Genomic DNA, 7,281 nt, shown 5'->3' with positions numbered 1-7,281 from the left:
AATAACCTGTTATGTTGCCCATGTATGTACATTCAGAATTCAACCATAAATCAAGTAAAAAAAAAAATCAAAATAACAACAAATGCAAATACTTCGGCAATTCTTCCACTAAAACAACTAGTTGTCCAAAATGTTCCACACTCCATACTAACTAAACAAAAATACCATGTCAAAGTTCCATAATAAATAACCTAGTAAATTAGATGCCATTTTCAGTTCCATATCAAAAACTAAAACACATAACAGATTAAGATAATAAAAACCCAAAATGATTACATGGCATATCAAATTATCGTTCATGGCAAAATCCAAGTGCCATATCAAAAAGCCTTCAGACATCACTAAGAGACTGGATTAGAAGAGCTGTCTTCCTTGTGCTCATCGTTATTGATCTCCATGCTCTTTTTATCTTCACTGACCTCTTCCAATTGTGGTTGTACAAGGTCTACATCAAATGAATTGAATGAAACATTAAAAACGTATCTATGCATTATAAATCTGAAATTTAAAATCTGTGGGTAATGAAGCAATGGAAGCAATGAATCAATTAAACAAATAAGTCATTTGCATAGTAGTAAGAAAAAAAATGACTGGTAAATTTTTTGTAGTGTCTACTGTGTACCAAGTCTGCCAACAAAATCCAAAAACGATTCTAAAAAATATGCATGAATATAATTTGTATTACATTGGTATCAACCATACCATCATGCATAATTTTTCTTCAGATTATTCCATTTAAATTCTCAGCCAAGATTGTGCACATTCTATATGTTCTATTTTGATAACTCAAATCCTCCGTCCATATAGCAACTTCAATGCCATTTCAACTTTTCTCTACACCACCTCATCATTAATATTTAAAGTAAACATTTTTGTATTTTATGGGAAATCCAGAACCTTTTGGACATATATATTATTTTTTTTTTTTTAAATCATAAACTTATAAGTCATTCAGCCAACATATAAATTAAAAATGCATTACCTGTAGAAACAAGAATGCTCAATGGCACTTCAAATTTCTTTCGACATAACTCCGAATGGCGCTTCAAATTATACTGAACATATGCTCCGGCAGCAATAAATTTCTTTCCACACTGCTTACATTTGCATGAAGGCTGTTCTTTGCCTTTTGTCGGAAGCATCTCAAAGTCACGCCAAACAGTTGAAGTCCTCCTCTTGTAGACTTTGAGCTCAGTCTTTGCCTTCTTTGGCTCGAGAAGGTCAGCCACTTCATCAATTTGGGCATCTAAGTCATTCTGTTTTCCTTTTTTCGTCATGTCAGTACGAATCATCTTATCACTTTCCATCTAGACCAATTTAAAGAAAAATTATTGATAACAAATTTAGTAATTGTAAGAAAAAGTAAGGACTGACAAATTAATTTAAAATCAACAAAAGGAACAAACAAATCTACTATTACTACTAAACAGTCAACATTAAAGTGAGTATGGATCTGAAATTATTTTATCTTAAGATGTCAGAAACAAGAAAAACTTCAGAGGAAATCAGGAGTTCTAAAAAGTCTTATAAGTGTAAGCCCAAGCTCACTCGAAAATGAGCACTCTAATTAATAAGTAATTTGTTATTTTAGTAACAGTGTTTCTTTTATGATAATTTATTTACAGATTTACAGGTGACAAAAGTTGCATCTAATTAAACTTCCAGCTTTTATCAAAAAAAAAAAACAGAAGTAAAATCAACATCATAGCGATTAACAACACAAACGAACGGACCTACAATTATTGTGTTTGAAGATGACAGATACAAAGAAATTTGAAAAGAAATCATAGAGCAAGACCCAATTATTTTAAAATCAACATAAAAAATAAACGAAAAGGTCTGTTATAAGTACTAAAAAATGGACATGATGATAATGATTAACACAGTAAATGAAATCTACAATTTAATGAATCAATTTCATTACTAACTAAACAAAACAAAAATTATGATGACACAAACGAACGGATCTACAATTATTTTGTTTGAAGATGACAAATACAAAGAAATTTGAAAAGAAATCATAGAGCAAGAGCGAGCTAGGACAAGGGGACCATCCCTCCAATTTTATTTTTTAAATATATATTAGTATATATATATATATACAGCAATCCATATATATATCTCATTCTCCAAATTCTTTTTAAATTTAATAGTTGATAAGAGAATTTAAATCCTAAATGACTCATTTGAAAATACTAGAAGGTATTAATTAATTGGGTTACAAAATTCTTAGCTAAATTTGCCAAATTTTTAAGCAGCAGTTTTTCAACAAATACTTATTCCGTAACTACAAGAGTAATTTAATAAAACCTAATAAAACTAACTTTCTTCAAGTCCAATCACCTTTAAGTTAATTGGCATTTTTTTTATTTATCTTTCTTTCTAATGAAGATATTCCTATTTAATAATCTCTTTTCCATTCAAAATGTATTAAGAACAAAAAATAAATAAATAAATAAAATAACATATGGTCATCAGAGTTTTGGTGTTCTTTTTTTTTTTTTTTTTCCTTTAACAATATAAATTATATAATAATGATGCGTGACATCCAAACAGACAACTTTTTTTTTTTTTAATAATATTTTTTAGGTACAAAAATTTGTATGTGCATTTTTTACCTTAAATTAAATTGTGCAAGCAAATCATATGTGAATATATTGGTGTAATATTTATTTGTTTGATTGTACTCCTTGCTTGTGTTCCATAATAGTCTGTTTTTTATTCTTTTAATCTTTCATCTATGAGTTTTTCTTTTTTATCTTAGTCCTTATATTTTAAGGACTTTTAGTTGTATGTAATATTTGTTTTATTGCATACTATATATAGTTGATATAGCATATAAAGAGAAGTAAGAAACTATTTTGTCATTACAATTTTAATTCCACTTCTAAAGAATATTTTGGCTCCGGCAATGAAATGAAAGAGCAGTGGGAGAGGGATGGGGACCATGACTCTCATACCATTTAAAAAATTCCCCTCTCCCTCCTATATTGTTCCATTCGATATATAATTAATTGCAGCACCCTATATATATATTTTTTTAAAATGTACTACATTTATTTAAATGACTCATGGATATATTTTAAATGACTCATGCAAGACCCAATTATTTTAAAATTAACATACAAAATAAACGAAAAAGTCTGCTATAAGTACTAAAAAATGGACATGATGATAATGATTAACATAGTAAACGAAATCTACAATTTAATGAAGCAATTTCATTACTAACTAAACAAAACAAAAATTATGATGGACACAAACGAACGGATCTACAAATATTTTGTTTGAAGATGACAGATACAAAGAAATTTGAAAAGAAATCATACAGCAAGACCCAATTATTTTAAAATCAACATCACAAATCTATGGACATGATGATAATGAGTAACACAATAAACGAAATCTACACTTTAATGAATCAATTTCATTACTAACTAAACAAAACAAAAATTATGATGGACATTATGTCCAGGACATACCTTGCTGGACTGGATTCGGTGGTTGAAAGTTGAAGAAAAATAACAGAGTGCAGCCACGGTTGTGAGGAGAAGATAAATCAGAGGGGTCGCATACAGATTTGAGGGGAATAGCGAGTTTGAAAGACATATTCAGACTAGGGTTTTGATTTTATAGTGGAGAATGAATCTGTAGTGTACTGTACGTCAAAGAAGGGCGGTTGGAGTTTTGAGGAGAAGAAGAAGAAGAGAGACAGAGAGAGTAAATGGTTGACGACGGAAACGAAGAGGCAGTCTTGAGATTCAGAATTTCAGAGAGGCATGAGGGTTCTGTTCTGGGGGGAAGATGAATCTAGACACAGTTATCCTATAAACGAGTAACAATACTCACTATATATATAGCCGAGTACAACGTAATACTCGCAATATAAAAAACTGAGTTCCATAAATGCTAGACCACTCACATACCAATCGCACACCAATCGTTTTGTACAGAGCAGTTTGGGTGGACTCATGCAGTTTTTGGTTTTAAATTACTACTCGCTTACAAAGAGATCGAGTACTAATTAGTGTGGTGGTTGGGAATTTAAACACATAGTACTCGGTTAACGTATAATTGAGTAATAGTACTCGATACCGTCATAGGCGAGGTTCAATATACTCATAATCTCTAAAACCGAGTTGTATAAAAGCTAACTGATCACACACCAATCGTTTTGTACAGAGCAGTTTGGGTGGACTCATGCAGTTTTTGGTTTTAAATTACTACTCACTTACAAAGAGATCGAGGACTAATTATTGTGGTGCTTGGGAATTTAACCACATAGTACTCGGTTAACGTATAATCGAGTAACAGTACTTGATACCAACATAGGCGAGTTCATTTATACTCGCAATCTCTAAAACCGAGTTGTATAAAAGCTAACCGATCACACACCAATCGTTTTATACAGAGAAGTTTGGGTGGACACTTTTTTGATTTTCCGCCAATCAATACTCGACTACTTTGCTGTCGAGTTATGTAAGTAAACACTGAACCAGTTTTTGGTAGGAGATACCAAATTGGTAGGCTTTACTTGCTACCAAGTTCAATCAGTCCGTTGACATATATAGTAACCAAAGAACACGACATGATAAAGGTGGCAATTTTCGCTTGTATAATGTATTATGTATGTGCAACTAGGGGATATAATTATTACTTTCCAACTCAATGAAGCTTGGTTGTAGGCTTTACCTTCACCCTTGACATTGCCAAGTTCAGTCACTTGCATTCTCACAGCCTGGTGCACATACAATGTGTGACTACCAAATGGAGCCAAGACATGAATTTCCTAAGAATTGACCAACCTTTTAATTAAGGGGAATGTTAGCTTTATACAATGGTAAGCTTTATACCCTTTCAAACCTTATGCCTGGGCTCTACTAGGGGCCCTGCCAAATTTTTTTAAAATTTTTTTTTGGGGTGGAGATGACAAAATTAAACTTCCTAGTTTTATGTAATGGTAAAGCATGACCAGGTAGTATAATGTACAACAAAAAACAGGTTCACAAGAACAAAAACAAAGGGCTAGTTTTCCATTAGCAAGTAGTTAGAGCCTCAGCTAAAGTTGCATTCATCTTGAACAAATCTTTAGCTAAATTTACACTAGAGTCTTTTGCTTATAAAAGAGACCCACATAAAAGGAAAATTTCAACAAATCTAATGTATAAATTAAACTTCTTCAGTCGTGGGATCTCCATCCATCATCACTACATTGCATTCGTCTAAAGCTGCCTTTGTTCAAATATGCAGATACATAGATACAAAAATCTAGAAATGAACTTTTCCATTGCACATGAAAATATCCACCCTTTGCAATTATAATTGGTATAATTGGTACCTAACTCGAAGCTAACTCAAATATTCATATAGGACCTAAGATGCTTAAGTAGCTTCATTAGTTACAAAATATGTTTCAAAAGATTCAACATATCCAAAAAATCAGCTGTTAACATATATGCCCTCCAAAAATCTGCTGTCATATATGCTCTCCAAATTGTCATGTATGCTCTCCAAAAATCTGTCAGTCTTTTATGTCCAAAAAATGTTGTCAAAGTTTTGTCCGCTAGCTGTTACATGAACAATAAGACGTCGTCCAACTACTGTGCAAAAAAAAAAAGAAAACAACCAATATGGTGGTTTCCTAACTATATCAATAGTAGGAATCATTGAAGCCTGCAAAATATGCCACCAAATATGAATCAATAAATGAAAAACAAAAACCAACAACTAAATGAAAATATAAGTTTAAATTATAGAAAAATCCTTAACATTTACGCACACCTGACTCATGCCATATATCCCAACATGATCTTGTCCAAGCAAAAATCCACAATCACAAGATTCCTGCACTATTTCCTTGGGTATGGAGGAAATCACTGTCCATTATAGAATTCTTGGGTATGGGGACATAGCTAATGGCCAATCATGGTATTTTTATTAATAAGTTTTCTTTACTTTATGGGTGCTCATTTGTGTGGGTTTTGGTTCAATTCATTGAGGGTTTAGTGTTTAGGTAGATTGTGGAAGGATTTAGTTTATGTTTCCGCTTACTCATACACCATCCTACATCAAGTCTTTTCCTCTTCCCTAAAGCAAGGAAGTTATTTATGGTCTGACTCAAGAACAATTTTTGTACACAAAATGGTTCACCTGCATGCATCTCATCCTCACTCAACATGCTCGTCCCCTAAAATCATTCAAATGATGTTCCCCTCATGAATCTAAAACCACAGACAATACCATTTCGAATTGACCCAATCAACAAAAAGAAATGCCTTGTCTTTGTACCAAGTATGCTGGTCCAGCGACATATGCATGGTCTGAAATTTAACAAGTTGCTGTCTCTAACAGTTGTGTCTAACATGCTATGTCCAAGTTGAAACATAACAGTTGTGTTGTGTTTGTGTCCAAATATCATAGATCTAATTTGATGTCCAGGGCAGATTTTAATAATAATAATGTGATGTGCAGGGCACCTTTTTTCCATCACTTTCTTGCAAATCAAACAAAGCTTAAATCAAGGAAGGAAATTTATAAACAGAAACATAACTAAGCAAATTCAATTTCCAAGCCATGCTGGACTTATGTATATCTAGACAGAGGAGAAGCATAGTTCAGTTGCTTAAAAGTAACATCTTCCTTTTATAGCCAAGATAAATCCCAACTGTCTAATAATGAGGACATTTATTTTTATTTTTTTTTTTTTTGTAATTATATAAAATGAACCTCAAAAACTAAAATAAATTAAAAAGTCCAGATATTGGGCAAGGTTTTACCTCCATATGATCCACATCATCAACGGCTCAACGATCTTTTCGTTTCCTCACAACTGCCTTCGCCGGTCTCGTCTTACCTGAAATTCAAAGGGATCACACATTACTTGAATGCACACATTCCCTATGCTTAATTTAATTATTAGAAAATGTTTGATCTGAGTATGATCATCACTTAAAGCACACAATATCATATGCAAGTCCTGTGACATTCAATTAAGGTAAATGATAAACAGTTTACATAGCATGGAGGTGTACTGCCTAAATAATAAAATCTAATGCAAACTGAGCATAAGATTGTTAATCTGGACATTCTTATGAACATGTAGTAGTTAGGAAAGATGCCTTCCTAGCTGTGCAAATAATTACTTTATCATTATGAAAATAGAAGACTAGGACATATAATGACATAGTAATAATTCCTTTACGAGTTTTATATGTCTTTTATAATTATGCGCAGTCTGTGGATTTCAAAAATGTTTCCATAAATCATGTTATTTACCGTCAC

The sequence above is a fragment of the Quercus lobata genome, chromosome 7 (assembly GCF_001633185.2).
Source record: "Quercus lobata isolate SW786 chromosome 7, ValleyOak3.0 Primary Assembly, whole genome shotgun sequence".
NCBI lineage: Eukaryota > Viridiplantae > Streptophyta > Magnoliopsida > Fagales > Fagaceae > Quercus > Quercus lobata.
Note: the sequence above shows the minus strand (reverse complement) of the source record.